Raw genomic sequence first — 17,362 nt, 5'->3', positions numbered from 1 at the left:
TGTTAACTGTGATTTCCAGAAATCAACTTGAAAAATAAATGTGCCTAGTCTTGTCAATGTGAAACTTGAGCATGATTTAACGTTTCATATGTGAATCATGTGAGATTATGTAAACCTTGTGAGTTTTTGAGCCTATACATGATTGAACCATTATGCATCAATCTCATTCCTTCTTGTGCGTGTGATCTCACTGTACATGTATCTCTAGAACTTGCTTTATACGACTCGATTCATTAATCAATTCATGTAATAACTTGGAAGTGATATAAGCCATCTTTGGATCGTTTGAGCCTTTCATGCCTACCTTATATGCTATGTTTATCTGTAGTAGCCCATTGAGCCTTTAACTAAGCCATTTCTTTGTTAGCCACATCTCTTTACCTTGCTCCAATATTGGAGTTGAGCCCATACACAAAAGTCAATTCCTTATTGTTTTGAGAAAGTATTACATGGGTTGTGCTATTGGGAGTTTCATATATGTAGAAAGATGGATGGAGCATGTGTATTACAATGAAATGGGAATTTGATGGGTGATGTAGCTTTTGCAGATTTGTCATCAAAAAAAAAAAAAAAAATGAAAAAAAAAAAAAAAAAAAACGAAATATATGAAAATTGGAGAGTGTTGATTTGTTGAAAATGTGTCGATAGAGTATAAATTTCGAGTTGAAGTTAAATTTGGGGAGTAACAGGTGCTCGAGGTTTTATTATTTTGCTTTCAATTTGAGGTGGTGTGATATTGAGGTGTTGGAAAACTATCAAAGTGTACTTTCTCAAAAATTTTTATTTCCATATCCTTTCTTTCATTAGCCTATCACCTTTAGCCCCATTACAACCGTAATAAAGTCCTATTGATCCAAGGTATTACTTAAATATTGATAAGCGAGTTAGGTGGACAAGCAAGCATATGGCGGCATGTACAATGAGATCACTTGAGTGAAACACATTAACCAAAACTTATGAGTGAATGAGCGTATGTCTTGTCAGAAGCTCACATGTTTGCATATGATGATTTAAAGGAGTTTGGAATTGCATTGACATGGCTAGCTCACACATGGCATTTCAAGTTTTGTTTGAAGGAAATTCGGTTAACTATTGGATGATGTTTTGAGCTCTTGCTTAGTTTTTGGTTGTTTGTTTCATGGTTAGCACTTATCTCTGAAATCGAAATTGAGAAGTTGGCTACTAAGTTGTTGAATCTAGTCTTAGTTGAGTGGTTTTGTTTTGTGTTTTGTTTTGCTAGAAGACTAGCAAAAATGTAAGTTTGGGGGTATTTGATCAATCATATATTTCATGCATTTATACCATCCATTTCTAAAGTCTTTGTGATGTTTTTGTGTTAAAATTGTGGCATTTTACCTTACCTTGTGTTAATGTGCAGTTAATTTTGTTTTAGGATCAATTTCAAGCAAAATGGAGAAAAGAAATAAAAAAAAACTGAACAGAAAATAAATGGGACGAAAAGGAAGACACTGAGCATAAAACAAAGGGAGTGGAGAGACTAAAGGACACGGACTGAGTGAAAAACAAAAGAAAAGAATAATAACAAAGAAGTGGGAGAGACACGGGCTAATTGAAAAGAGAGAAATGGGAGAGCACGACATGAATAAACAAAGAGAAAGTGGATTAATGGGAGAGCACGACATGAATAAACAAAGGGAAAAGTGGATTGATGGGAGACATGGTAGAAAGAAAACAAAAGAAAGAATAAAAGAGAAAGCAGTGGAGTGCACACTGACAGAAATAATAAGAGAGAAAGAAGAGGCAGGGCGCAGACAGAGAGCAGACGTGAGAAGCAGGGGCGAGAGGAGAGACTGACGGACAGAAGCAGAGAGCGCAGAAGGAGAGAAGAAGAGGCTTCACTCTATTTTTCTTGGTTTTATCTTCTCAAACCCATGTTTTACTTTTGGTTTAATTTGTGAATTATGTGTAACTAAATTTTAAGTAGTTAGGGGCTGTTTTGAAGCCCCGAATATGATTGCAAGTTTGTTATGACATTTCATTGAATTGCTTTTATGAATGGATGAAAATTGGTTTACTACTTATGTCAGTGATGAATTCTTTATATGTTTTCTATGGATGCATACTTAGTAAGCATATTTAGGATTCAAATGCTATGAATATATGTATGCCTGCCCTTGTTGAATGAGGACCTACATATGTTCTAGAGTAGTACTTGTTAATTGCGATTAACATGTGAACCAATTTCTAGGATAAGTAAGACAATGCCAGTACTTACCATGCCTTGTGATGACTCAAACTCTTTTCGTTCTTAATGATTTCTACTTGTTAAATCTATGAACACGCCATTCTAGATTGCATGCTAGGGACTACGTTAAGTTGAAAACACCATTCTCTTAACATATTACGTAAGAAAGAGTAATAGGTTGTGTTCTAACATTGAGCCAACTTGAGCATCTTCATCCGGAAATAAAAGGAATTTGAATGAAACATAACATGTTTGCATGATTATTTGGTGGTGGATAACAATTCCCCTAACTCGTTTTTCTCAAACTTGTGATCTACTCAAAATCTGTTTCTGTACTGTTTTTGTACGATTTAATTTAAATAGAAAATCAACTCCAAAAATCCCAAACATTTGTGAGACTGTCGTACTGTGTGTCTAGTATTTGCATATAAAATTTCATAGACTTTAGACCAGTGTAAGTCAGTCTAATAATTATTTTTTGGTGTCTGGTCAGTAGGGACCGCAACCAGTTTTTGTGACATTTTAAGTAGTTAGATAAAACAATCTTCTGCAGGAAAGAACCTTATTTTCATATGCTACAATTGACAAATCCTAGTGTTAATAAGGAAAATTAATAGGATATTTGTGTGCTACTTTGTGGTGTGCTTTTATGCCTACCAGTACATGGATGGTCCTGCTTGGTTAATCCGCATTGGCAACCCTAGGATTGTGCTTGGTTAATCGTTGATGGATGATCTTCATTACTTAGATATGGTCATACGTACTTCACGGGTGATCATGCTTGGTTAATCCGCATTAGGTGATCATTGCTTACTAGTTTTCTTTGGAGTGGTTTTACTTGGTTAATCTGCATTGGGGGACTTTTTCCTATTCGATTACCTATTATTGGCTTCGACTGAATTGCATCTGTGTATACCATAGTATGTTGTTACAGATATAAAGAATAGATTGAAGCATGTGTGGCTCAATATAGATAGAGATGATTGAATTAAACGGTTTACATGATAGTGTATCTAAAGTGTATGAATTCAGATGTGACTCATTTCTACTCGATACAAAAAGAGATGCAATGATGAAAGAGATGATGATCTCATTCTTATACATGGATGTAATATTGATGGCACATTATTCCTATACAACTTTGGTTTGTGTGATGACCGATTATTTTTTCAAAAGACTTGTGGTGAGTTTCAGGATATCCAGAATAGAGGAGCCATTCCTATATGTATTTACTGAGGCTTATAGTGGATAAGTAATATAAATAAGTAGCAACTAGATCTTTGTGATCATTTGGAAAAGATGAAGGGCGAGTGGTGGGTCATAACTTGAAGAAGAATGATGGAATGATAATGATGGTGATTAGATCGATAGATTGAGGAAGTATTCAAAGAAAAGCCTTGTGTGAGCACAACTAGTACTTTTATATTATACTTTATCCTTGTTATAAAGGTGTTGGAATAATTGTGATTGCGCTTAAAACTATGATTTTACTTATAACCACATATGTGGTATTATTGTCACTCATATGAGCTTCGCACCTTGTCTAGATTTTCCTTTGTCCGGTGTGCCACTCCTACAGCGCACAGTTGTTTTTCAGAATAACAAGTAGTGGTTAGAGAAAAGAATTTCAATTGGTGTCGACGATGTGGGTAGTGCACTCGAAAATAGAGATTGTTACCCTTTATTGTTGATAAGATTAAAAGCACACCACAAAGTAGCACACAAATGTCCTATTGATTTTCCTTATTAACACTAAGATTTGTCAATTGTAGCATATGAAAATAAGGGTCTTTCCCGCAAAAGATTGTTTTATCTAACTACTTAAAATGTCACAAAAACTGGTTTGCTGTCCCTACTGACCGGCCACCGAAACATAATTATTAGATCGACTTACACTTATCTAAAGTCTACGAAATTTTATATGAAGACACAAGACACACAGAGATACACTCACACAAATTTTTAGGATTTTGGAGTTGATTTTCTATTTAAATTAAATCGAATAAAAACAGGAAAGAAACATATTTTAAGTAGTTCACAAATTAAGAAAAACGAGTTAGGGGAATTGCTATCCACCACCAAATAATCATGTAAACATGTTATGTTTCATTCAAATTCCTTTTTATTTCCAGATGAAGATGCTCAAGTTGGCTCAATGTTAGAACTCAACCTATTACTCTTTCTTATGTAGTATGTTAAGAGAATGGCATTTTCAACTTAACTTAGTCCCTAGCATGCAATCTAGAATGGCGTGTTCATAGATTTAACAAGTAGAAATCATTAAAAACGAAAAGAGTTTAGTCATCACAAGGCATCGTAAGTATTGGTGTTGTCTTACTTATCCTAGAAATTGGTTCACATGTTAATCGCAATTAACAAGTACTACTCTAGAACATATGTAGGTCCTCATTCAACAAGGGCAGGCACAGACATATACATAGCATTAGAATCCTAGATATGCTTACTAAGTATGCATCCATAGAAAACACATAAAGAATTCATCAATGAGACAAGTAGTGAACCAATTTTCATCCATTCATAAAAGTAATTCAAACAAAATGTCATAACAAACTTGCAATCATAATCAGGGCTTCAAAACAGCCCCTAACTACTAAAAATTTAGTTACACATAAACCTTAAGTTAAAACAAAAGATAGACATGAGTTTGAGAAGATAGAATGGAAAGAAATCGACTGAGGCCTCCTCCTCTTTCCTTCCTTCCCCAACATTGCTTTTAAACCAATTCTTGCTGCATCATTTTCTTCTCCTTAACTCACCCACTAATAGCCATTTAGTGATGACAATAAGTGAGAGGAAATGGTAAAACAATTGTAACTCTTTGGGTAACCTTTATGCCAATTACTCCCTCTTAATCCTCATCTTTAATTCCATTCCCTTTTATATTTGAATAAGTGTCAGCTGGCTTGTTCTTGGCTGCATCAGTTTTGGCTGCTAGATTTATTGGGTTTATTGCTTTCATTGCAGTTACAAACTGCTCAGCCTCTTGGTAACCTTTCAGTGTTAAAATGGCCATAACTTCTTCTAGACAAATGATATTAACAATCTGCAAAATGCTCCAGAAAATAGACATCCGTAGCTTTCCAAGAATATAAGGCTTATTCTCTAATTAATTCTGAGCTGTTCGCAACTTGCTTCCAAAGTCAGCTGATTGGCACATGCAGTTTTGACGAATTTGTTACTTAAAATCCCACTTGTTCTATTTTTCTTTTCTTTGCTTGACAAATCCCACAAAACACAAAAACAAAGTAAATAGCTCAAAAATATAAGGAACTAACTAAGAAAAGACAAGTGAATTTGATGTAAAATATATATAAAAATGAACTTATCAATTGTACATTATTTTCATTGATGCTTTGGTGTATATTGTATGTATGAGTCTAAATGACTCGATGTATTAAATATGTTGTACTACTATAGTCCTACTGTTAGGTGTCAATTCGAGGCGTATCCTAGATTGGGTCGCACAACTTATAGTGGTATCAGAGCAATGGTCTATGTACCTTTGCACTTCAACGGACGCTGATATTGTGGAGATTTTATTTGATGTTAGTTCTTTAAATTCTCCGGTTTTGAGAAAAGTGAAATTAGCGGTATTTTTGTAATTTTCCAAACATCTATATACAGGGGCGAACTTTCAGAAACTTCTAAAAACTTTCCGAAACAGGAAAGTTTGGTTTCAGACTTATTTTGGGGGCAATTTCAACCTGCGGCCCGCTTAATTTGGCCAGGTCATTTCTCCTCCGTCCCATCTCCGTTTGAGGGGATCTTAGTGTCTATGGAATGTTCTTAACGAACTCGAAGTCCCAAGGGTTTTTTTGGCGGTTTTCTCCTTTTCTTTTGCATTGATTTCAACAACCATTTACATCGAATAAGGTATAAAACTTCATCTACTCTTCATAATCTTAAAGTTGGTATGGTTTACTCGTATATTGGTAGTTATTGGAAAGTTAAGTGTTTAGAACCCTAGAAATCCGATTTTCTTTGATAATTTGGCCAATTTCTGGCTACAATTAATCATTGGCCTAGCGATGAAAAGTGTTTCCCTTGTTAAGCTCTAGCTGCCCCATGAATTTGAGCTCATTTGGATAAGGTTGAAATTTGGGTTTATTAAAACCCACAACCACAATTGCGTGTAGTCAATCATGAGTTTTCCTAAGTACCAAAGACCTTCTAGTGATCTTGTGAACCTGTGTCTAGCTCAGTTTTTTGAGATTCAATTGTTTGGTATGGTGATCAAATTAGACCGTCACTCATTTGTATGATTGGCAGAGATCCAACCGTTGGATCATTGTAAATTTGTCATATGTTATGGTTGGAGAAGTGTAGTGGACTTGTCTTTATGAACACATCATTTTGGCTGGCATGCGCTCGATTCACATGCAAGTGGTATTTGATCTTGTTTTGCATGTCGGTCTTACTAAGTTCCTAAGAGGGGTATTGTGTAATGTATTAGGTTCCTAGGAGCAGTGTTGGTGAATTTGAAGGAGTATGACTCTGGTGAATGACTTTAACATTATATGATACGGTTATTACCCATGAAAACAACCATGTTATAAACTATGTACATACAAAATGCATTTACAAATGATTTTATAGAAATTTATGCTACTATATACCTATTTTATGTTTCAAATGATTGTGTAATCAGATGGCTAGTAGAAGACTGCTAACTAGTGTCATGGGATCGCATGGCATCAAGTTGCCATTATGTAGCAGTGTGGTACACTGATGCTCGGTTAATATGCATTGATGGACCATACTATTAAAAAGTTGTGCTTGCTTAATCCGCATTGGGCAACTATAAGATTGTGCTTGATTAATACGTTATGGGCGACCTTATTACTTAGGTATGGGTATACGTACTTTAGGGGTAAACATACTTGGTTAATCCACAATGGGTGATTACTGTCTACCAATATTTTTAAAAGTGGTTATGCTTGGTTAATTCGCATAGGGGGACCACTTCCACTTCCTATTCGGTTACCTATTATAGTTTTCCGACGAACTGTGTCTGTTTATAGCCCTATTATGTGGAAAAAGAAGAGATTGAAGGCTTGTGTGACTCAATCTAGAAAGAAATGATTGAATCAAACAATATATATGACAATGTATCTAAAGTGAACAAATTCGGATGTGAATCATTCCTACTTGATACAAAATAGATGCAATGATGAAATAGATACCGATCTCATTCCTGCACATGAATTTAATATAGATAACGTGTCATTCCTACACAACTTTGAGTTGTGTGATGACTAATTGTTATCCTGAAAGACGTGGTGAGATTCAAAATATCTAGAATAGAGAGACAATTCCTCTATGTATATACTAAGGCATATGATGGTTAAGTTATATAAATAAGTGGCGACTGAATCTTCATGATCATTTGAAAAACAATGAAAGTAGGGGTGGGTTTGAAAAATAAGAAACTGAAGATCGAACTGAAACCGAAAAACAGAAAACTGAAAGAAAACCGAACCGAACCAAAATTGGTTGGTTCGGTTTCGAGTTCTATAGTTTAGAAATTGACTTGAACTGAACCAAATCAAGATCATAAAACAACATCATTTTGCAATTTTACTCAACCATTCTACACTTGGCTTAGGTATGCATTTGTCTCCCACATACAGAAAACATATCTCAAATTTTCAAATTTCTTTACATGCTTTGTTTGTGTGAAGAACTTTAGATTTCATGTATTAGTAAGGCTTTCCATTCTGGTTTTGTTTGTTAGGTTTACTATTTTGGAAAGGAACTCCTCTCTTTGTACGAATTATATTGCTTAAATGGTTAGAATTCTTGTCTATGGAACTTAATACCAGCTTAAGCTTGAAGATGTATGTGGATCCTTTTAATTATGTATGGTTCAAATTCCATCATGGAATGGAAGTGAGTGTATAATATATATGTACTAATGAAATAATTGATTTATATTAATTAATTAATCATGTAAAGAACTATTTCTACTTGATTAATTGCTTGAAACTTGATTCTTGTCCAGTAAGATCTTTATTAGGGTTTGCATTGAGGGATTTTCATATTTGAACTGGCAATGTGAATTATTATAAGCCAACTTAAGTTCATTGCGTAGTAAAGCCGTTAAGTTGCTCTTATTTGCAAGCTGCAATGATGGGTGTCCAGTAAGCATTCAGGCTTTCTACATGAACCTATGGACATAAAATTTAAAGGATTTGTATTGTTTAAAACAAAAAACCGAAACCGAATTGAAAGAGGACCAAAAAATATCGAACCAAAATTAAACCGAACCAAATAAAAAGAAATTTTTTTGAACCAAATCGAAAATTTGGTTTGGTTTCGGTTTTGACAAAAAACTGAACTGATTGGAGATGAAAGGCAAGTGTGGGGTCACAATCCAAAGAAGAATGATGGAATGATAATGATGTTGATCAGATCAACAGATTGAGCAAGTATTCAAAGAAAAACCCTATGTAGGCACAATTGGCCTTTTATATTATACTTTATACTTTATGAAAAAGGTGTTGGGAAAAACGTAATTGTGTTTTAAAACTATGATTTTACTTATAGTTCCATATGTCATATTCTTATTACTCAAACAAGCTTCACATCTTACCCAGGTTTAGCATTGCCTGGTATGCCATTCCCACAACGCAAGATTGTTTTGCAGAGTAATAGGTAATGGTTATATAATAGAATTTCAAGTGGTATAAGTGTAGTTGATGTGTGCAGTGCACTCGAGAGTAGGGATTATTACCCTTTATTATAAGTTGTTTCCACTAAAGCTCTGATGTATATTATGTGGATGAGTCTCTATGACTATATATTATATGTTGTACTACCACTGTCCTATCGTCAGGTTTGATTCTGAGCATATCTCAGGATCGAGGCATGACAGTTAGATCATTGAACACGACTAAACATAAGTTCTCATACTTATGACATTTGAGAACTCACTAGTCGGGATAATTCAAAGTATTCCTTTGAGAAGTGTAGTGGACTTGTCTTTGATCATTTGACGATGCATCAACCTCATTGTTTACTTCGTGCATTGTTGGGATCGCTAATTTATCCACGGAGGCATGTGAGTGTACAACAAATGATCTCTAACCTTCGATCCGTTGAAGGAAAATACTCTATAATATGATTCAAGAGCCTCTGCCTAAAGCACATGCACATGATTTAGGAAGTACGTTTCATATCACATTCACAATAATCATTTAGACAAGAGAGTCATGATAGGAGCATATTTATGCGAGTTTGTTATCTTATTTCTTTGCATTTACTTAGTTAATTTCCATTTATTTTGGTAATTTATGTTAGTTTCGTATTATTGTAGGTCCAGTTGGTAAGGATGACAATAAATAGCTAAATCGAACAATTTGGAGCAGTTTTGGACTTATATTGGATAGCATGCGTGGATAGCATATGAGCTGAATGTTTTTGGTGTTTAAATGGTGCTAGACATGTGCTAAAATTTGGGGAAATTAAAGTTGAGGCTTGGAAGGCAATGAATTACACAATAAAGAGGAATCCTAATTGGAGAGGAACATTATCTTATCCTATCTTATCCTATCTTATCCAACATTATCTTATCTTATCTCCAGCTGTAAGGAGGAATTCTAATCACATTCCAACACTTTCTACCTGATTTTTAGAGTCCTAAAATAACTCAAAAACACCAAAACCCTTTCCTCCTTGGATTCAGCCATTTTCCATATATATATGAAATTCCTGCAGAGATTTAGGGGTGCCATGCCTACCATTCATCCATTGAAGTTGCTGGAATTTTCAGAGTTCTTTTTATCTTTGTTTTAAGTTTCAATATTTATTTTAGATTGTTTTTCATTTATGATGAACATGTGTAACTAAGTTTCTTTTTAGCTAGAGGTGAATTCGAAGCCATGATCAGATGCTTTATATAAATTGATTACATCCAGTTATTGTTTCATAGGACATGAATGTGATTTACTTATATGGTTTATAGAGAACTTATTCTTGTATGTTTATTGTGCACACTTAGTTTACATGCAGGGATTTGATGCTAGAATATAGGGAATTTCACCTAATCGTTATGAACTTATATTTGCAAGTAGTAAAAGTCACTAGTCATGATTGAGTTAAGTAAATCCTTGATAGGAGTATCATGCTTTTCATAGTTACGAATGCTTTGTCAATGTTTATGATTTTCACATAACTTAATGATTTTTGAGATGTATCTCTATCATGCTTTTCATAGTTAGGGAACTTGAGAAGAATAATTTGGTTACGTCGCTAAGTCCAATTCAATGAACTTAGGAAAATATGAGAGTTAATTAGTGTTGTCCACAATTAATTTGGGGCATTGTCATTCATGGTTTATAGGAAAAATAACCGAAAATCGATTTGTATGCATATGTTTCATGTGTGGAGAAGAATCCTTTAGCTATCATTTCATCCATATTTCATTCACAACTTAATTTACTTGCTACACTTTACTTTTGTTTTAATGAAATTCGTCCAAAATCCCCCTAGTCTTGTTTTGTAGTTAGTTTAACTTAGTTTTCAGTTTTACAAGTTTAATTTGTGTTGATTAGCATCCCTTCTAATCCTCGGAATAGAACGATCCATACTTACTCGTACTACAATTGTATAATTTATAGGGTTTAATGTGTGTGTTAGTTTCTACCACATCAAATTTTGGCGCCGTTGTCAGGGATTAGTAAAATTGCTAATCCTTCTGTTTTTTGTTTATTTTTCTTTTGATATTTGATTTAGTTTTATTTCCTAGATTTCAGGTACTAGATAAGCAAGACATGGCAATTGCTAATCTTCAAGCTCAAATGGCGAATCTTACTTATCTTATGTCACAGTATCGAAAGGTCTAGAATGCAAAGTGTAGGTACATTTGGTGTGTCCTATAGGCAAGGATATCAAACTAATCAACATCCTCAATTAATTGAGAATGGAGTTTGGGATAGTGTTAATGCTTGGGGTTATCTTGGCCATAATTAATCAAGGAACGACTTGTTTTCCAACATATACAATCCAGGTAGGAGTGATCATTTAAATTTTATGTGGAGGGGAACCTCAACAAGTTCAACAAAAAGGATATTGACAGTCATCTGAGGAGTTCTATTCAAGTCCTATGCAGCCACCACAGCCTCCCCCACAACAATCCCAACCAAATTTAGGTTCATCAATGGAATATGATAAAATTCTTCAAACACTAACTTCTTTGACTCAGGGTTTACAAGAACAAACTAAAGAGATGGGCGATGTGGATGCAAATTTCTTCCTCCTTGATCTTGGACAATTTTGCACCTACAAAACAATTAACACCTTAGGTTAAGGCCAAGAGCCTCACGCGCCCACGATGAATGGGGGGGGCTTTGGCCGAAGAACCTCCGATGCCAAAGTTAGAATTTAGAGAGAAAGAGTGTTTAGAGAATTTTGGGATTTTTGCCAAAGTGTTGGAATTAGTGTTTGGTGAAAATGGGAACCAATTTATAGGAGAGGAAAGGATGGCCAGCCACTTAGTAGGGTTTTAGGTTTTGTTTTGGTTTAATTAGCCAATTAATTGGCTAATTAAACATAAAAGGAAATGCTTTTGTGGTTATGGAATTTATTGGCTAATAAAAAGGAAGAAATGGTGAAAAAGGTAGAAAAGGTGATGGATGAGGTTTTGAAATGGGGATAGCCGGCCCTTTTGTGGGAGTTAGGGTAAAGTGAAAGGTCTAAATGCTAATTAAGGGAATAATTAGCTAATTAACCCATTAATTAGCTATTTATCATTATTTTAGAAGGAATGTTTTAGGAATTATGGAATAAGTATAGTATTTAGCTAATTGATTAGCTAAATAATGAAATAGGAAATATATGAATAAATTAGGTTTTAAGTTGATTCCTATTTTGGGCACTTTTGACTTGGTTGAGGGATAATTGCCCGCTGCTTGCGCGTAGGAATCCCGGTATGCCCCAAGGGTAGTTTTGTCTTCTTTTGTCAAAGATCCACATGTCGCCTTGTGAATATTTTTGGCTCCACATGCGACATGAAGAATCAAATTGGACAGATGGCAGAACTCATGAGACAAATTCAAGAACAAAGCAAACTTTCTAGCTCAACCAGTGTCAATTTGTTGGGAGATTTTGAAATCGCTAAACCTATCACTTTGAGAAGTGGTATGGAGGTTGCAGGTGATTTGAAGGTGTCCAGCCATAGCCTAGAAGTAGACAAAGAAGAGCTGTCCAAAAAAGAGGAGGAAGACTCAGCCATGGCAAGCTTAGAAGAAGCCTTGCCGCAGCACCCAATCATCTCTAATCCTATTGCCGCAACTACCCTAGCTCCACCACCATCCAATTCTAGTAAGTTTGTTCCGAATTCAATTCTTTCTAACCTTATTCTACCAAATGTCCCTATTCCTTGCAGGTTCTTGCAATCCAAGAAAGATGAGAGAGAGAAAGACATCTTCTAAACCTTTCCAAAGGTGCAAGTTAATATACCGATTCTTGATACAATAAAGCAAGTTCCAGAATGTGCTGAATTTTTTAAAGAGCTTTTTACAACAAGAAGACAGATTCAAGAGAAAGAAATGGCTGAGGAATATCTAGAATTCATCAAAGAGGGTGTACTTAAGACAACCATCCCCGAAGAAGTTGGATTTCATAACACAGGACAAGTCACTGCACTCACGCCAAATTTGGCCGAGTGCAACATTCCAAAAACTTTTAAAGTAGACTTTGTCCTTGAGTTCTTATCGCAGCACACAGGTAAGCCACCTCCTCAAATTTCAATTTCTTTTTCTACTAACATGTTGATTTCAATGATTCAGGCACCCACTCTAGAATTTAAACCATTTCTGGATCATTTCAAGTATCACCTTCCATTTAAAGATCAACTTTATGCCACTGGTCCTAATGAGGATTAATTAGAGGTGTCGTCCGGCTGGAAGACGTTAAAGCAAGCACTTCTTGGGAGGCAACCCATGTATTCAAACAAAGAGACATTGGAATTTCCAGCTCCTACAACGATATTTGTTCTCTTTACCCTTCTCTCTATTGTTTTTTACTTTGCCATGATTGTCTTGTTTGCTAGTTATCTTTTATTGCTTTCTTGTTTGAGTTTATTTTTGAAACATTGAGGACAATGTTTGGTTTAAGTGTTGGGGGGGTTAAACAGATTGTTTTTCATGATTTCTCTTCAAATTTCACCACCTATTACTACTAATGTTGTTATTCACTGTCTTAAAGTGTTTTATTAGGTGTCATAAAAAAAATTTAAAAAAAAAAAAAAGCTTGAGAAAAAAACAAAAAAGAGTCATTTTTGTTGCTTTTTTGTGTCTTAGGGTACCTTCCAACACAATGATGAAGATTTGGTTTTTAATTGCATGACTGTTAAAGAAAGTTACAAACATGGGTGGAAGTTTGATATGCTCTTTAGTTAATACTTAGTTGTAGTTGTCATTTATGAATTCACATGTAATCACAAGAAAAAAAATCAGTTTTTGTAACATGCTTGAAGGAAGAAACTCAAACAAACGCTACAACCCTGTGAGACTTGAGACTATTCTTTGTTGGAGAGTTATGAATCTGTGATATTCTTGTTATCTAAAGTCGTTGTATGATCTCATTATTTCTTTGCTTGGTTGCTACTTGGAATGCTTTTTCATCATTTTAGTTCCAAATACTAGAACTCATGCTCGTTTCATTCAAAGCATAAAATTGATTGCTTGACAAGTAACAAGATGAAGTTGTTTAGTTACCACCAGAGCCAAAAATCCTTATCCCTTGCATATGTATTGTAGGTTTAACACATTTGAGCCTTATTTAGCCTATTTTCTTTGTTAGCCTGCATTATCTCCACCTAGCCTAGCATAGGAATATCCATACCCTTGTTCTCAAAGAATAGTGAAGCATGACTTGTTGGGAATTCGTTTTGATTTATGATTTGCAGAAAAATAAGTGTGGGGGGAAGGATTTGTTCTTTCGAATCCAGTGAAGTAGTTCTTATGTTTTATGTTTCAAAGAAAATAGGAAAAGAAGAAGAAGAAGAAAAACGTTGAAAAAAAAGGAGAAAAAAAAAGAGGTTGAAAAGAATTGAGAATGAGTTCATAAGTGTTGATTGTTGAAGAAGGGTCCAAAAATGTGAATCTGACCCTAAAGTTGTATGAATCTCCCTCTTGTGTTTATAGTTGGGTGTTGCAATCAAAAGTTGAATTCTAAGTGTTAATTTCATTACTTTGCTTACTATCACTTTAAGAACCTTTGTTTATCCTTAACCTTTTTTTGTTAGCCAATACCTTAGCCCTATTACAACCCTTACACTTTTATCTTGATTGTTATGTGATTCAATATGTGGAGTTTGAAATTGGTACGAGCATATGGAATCTCTGGTTCTCGCTTCTAAGTAGTGCATTCTGTTCATGAGATCATATACATGTTTGTATTAATAAAATTAAAAAAGTGCCTTCTTTGTTATAACATATGTGAGTGCTAGTCTACATGTTTACATCAATCTTCTCACATATACTTAGTATAGGGAGTGTAGTAAAAAAATCTATGTGAAAATAGAGAGTATATCCGGTTAGAAATTGAGTGAAGGAATTGAGTGAATTCTCTAAGGCATGTTTACTACTTCCAAATGTTGTTTTAATTGATTAAATGCGAGCTAGTGAGTGGTTACTGCGGTTAAGTATAAGCTCAAGAGTAAGGATGGCTAAAATCTATATGAGTAGTGATTTTTAACAAGTCGTGTTTCATTGGAAATCCCTGAGGTAATTGTTGGAAGGTTTAGGTTTTGCTTTGTTTTCTTTGTTTTGCTCGGGGACTAGCAAAAGCTAAGTGTGGGGGAATTTGATAGGAGCATATTTATGCGACTTTGTTATCTTATTTCTTTGCATTTATTTAGTTAATTTCCATTTATTTTAGTAATTTATGTTATTTTCGTATTATTGTAGGTCCAGTTGGTAAAGATGACAATAAATAGCTAAATTGAGCAATTTGGAGCAGTTTTGGACTTGGATTGGATAGCATGCATGGATAGCATATGGGTTGAACATTTTTGGTGTTTAAATGGTGCTAGACATTTGCTAAAATCTGGAGAAATTAAAGTTGAGGCTTGGAAGGCAAGGAATTACACAAGAAAGAGGAAACCTAATCGGAGAGGAACATTATCTTATCCTATCATATCTTATCCAACATTATCTTATCTTATCTTATCTTATCTTCAGCTGCAAGGAGGAATTCTAATCACATTCCAACACTATCTACCTGATTTTTTGAGTCCTAAAATAACTCAAATACTCCAAAACCCTTTCCTCCTTGGATTCAGCCATTTCCCCCTATATATATGGAATTCCTGCAGAGATTTAGGGGTGCCATGCCTACCATTCATCCATTGAAGTTGTTGGAATTTTCAGAGTTCTTTCTATCTTTGTTTTAAGATTCAATGTTTATTTTAGATTGTTTTTCATTTATGATGAACATGTGTAACTAAGTTTCTTTTTAGCTAGAGGTGAATTCGAAGCCATGATAGTATGCTTTATATAAATTGATTACATCCAGTTATTGTTTCGTAAGACATGAATGTGATTTACTTATCTACTTTATAGAGAACTTATTCTTGTATGCTTATTAAGGGTGCACACTTAGTTTGCATGCAGGGATTTGATGCTAGAATATGAGGGAATTTCAGCTAATCGTTATGAACTTATATTTGCAAGTAGTAAAAGTCACTAGTCATGATTGAGGTAAGTAAATTCTTGGCAGCAGTATCATGCTTTTCATAGTTAGGGAACTTGAGAAGAATAATTTGGTTGTGTCGCTGAGTCCAATTCAATGAATTTAGGAAAATCTGAGAGTTAATTAGTATTGTTCACAATTAATTTGGGGCATTGTCATTCATGGTTTATAGGAAGAGTAACTGGAAATCGATTTGTATGCATATGTTTCATGTGTGGAGAAGAATCCTTTAGCTATCCTTTCATTCATATTTCATTCACAACTTAGTTTACTTGCTGCATTTTACTTTTGTTTTAATTAAATTCATCTAAAATCCCCCTAATCTTGTTTTGTAGTTATTTTAACTTAGTTTTCAGTTTTACAAGTATAATTTGTGTTGATACTCGTACTACAATTGCATAATTTATAGGGTTTAATTTGTGTGTTAGTTTCTACCACGTCAAGTCATAATTGAATGGTAGACATGAATAAACTATGAACCAAACTATGTGATCAAGAGTATTAATATAGATATAGGTTCTCTATGTCTTCAACTTAGCTTGGGTAGTCATGACATATTACTAGGTGTCACTCATAGCTTGGGAAAGCCTTGAAAGTTTACAATCACTAATCTTCATAAAAGGGATAATTGAAAGATAGTTTCAATTCACAATTGATTAGTAAGAGTTCTAATTGCCCATTGTCCCGATAACTAGAACCTAATGGATCGTACACCATGTAAGATAAGATTGAAGATTAATAAAGACAATTAAATAGTTTAACTATTTATAACTAGGATTGATTATTCAAATGAATAAATTCGTTTTAGACCTTGAGTTAGTATTGGGTCTCAAGGCCTAATGAGCTTCGAACCATCAAACCCTTAACTTAAGTTGTGTGACAACTTAAAAATTAAAGGGCTCAAAATCCCAATGACTTTAGGAGCCTGACTATACATAGAGAGAATTGAATATCAGAGTGCGCAACGAACGAGATTAACAAAATAATAGGAATGTTATTAAATAAACGAAAATGCCGAAACGGCTACAAAACCTTAAGAGGCTACATTGTGTCTAGCTTGATTTCGAATGAATAACAAAGCACTCTATTTATAATAAACTAATCCTAAACCCTAATGCTAACGGGCTAAGCCCAGAAAACCAAATATTAAAGTAAACCTAAATACTAATATTTTCCAACAGAGAGAGGATGAGTCAGGGTTTTCTTTAAGTCACTCACTTGAGAGACTAAAAGAGGCATTATAACTTCATCCTCACTTAGGGCTTTTATGAGGGAAAATGAGATAACACAACTCTTTCTTTTCTCTCTTGGAGGTCAGCTACCAAAGGAGAAGAACACTAGCATTTTCCTCTCTATTGGTTACTCGTCCTCTCTTCAACCATCCTACCTTGGTGTGGAGACTTATTGGAAGCTTGGGAGACTTCTATTCATCCATCAAAC

This window comes from Malus domestica, chromosome 04, assembly GCF_042453785.1.
Source record: "Malus domestica chromosome 04, GDT2T_hap1".
Classification (NCBI taxonomy): Eukaryota; Viridiplantae; Streptophyta; class Magnoliopsida; order Rosales; family Rosaceae; genus Malus; species Malus domestica.
The sequence above is the reverse complement of the archived record's forward strand: the minus strand, read 5'-3'. Positions refer to the sequence as shown.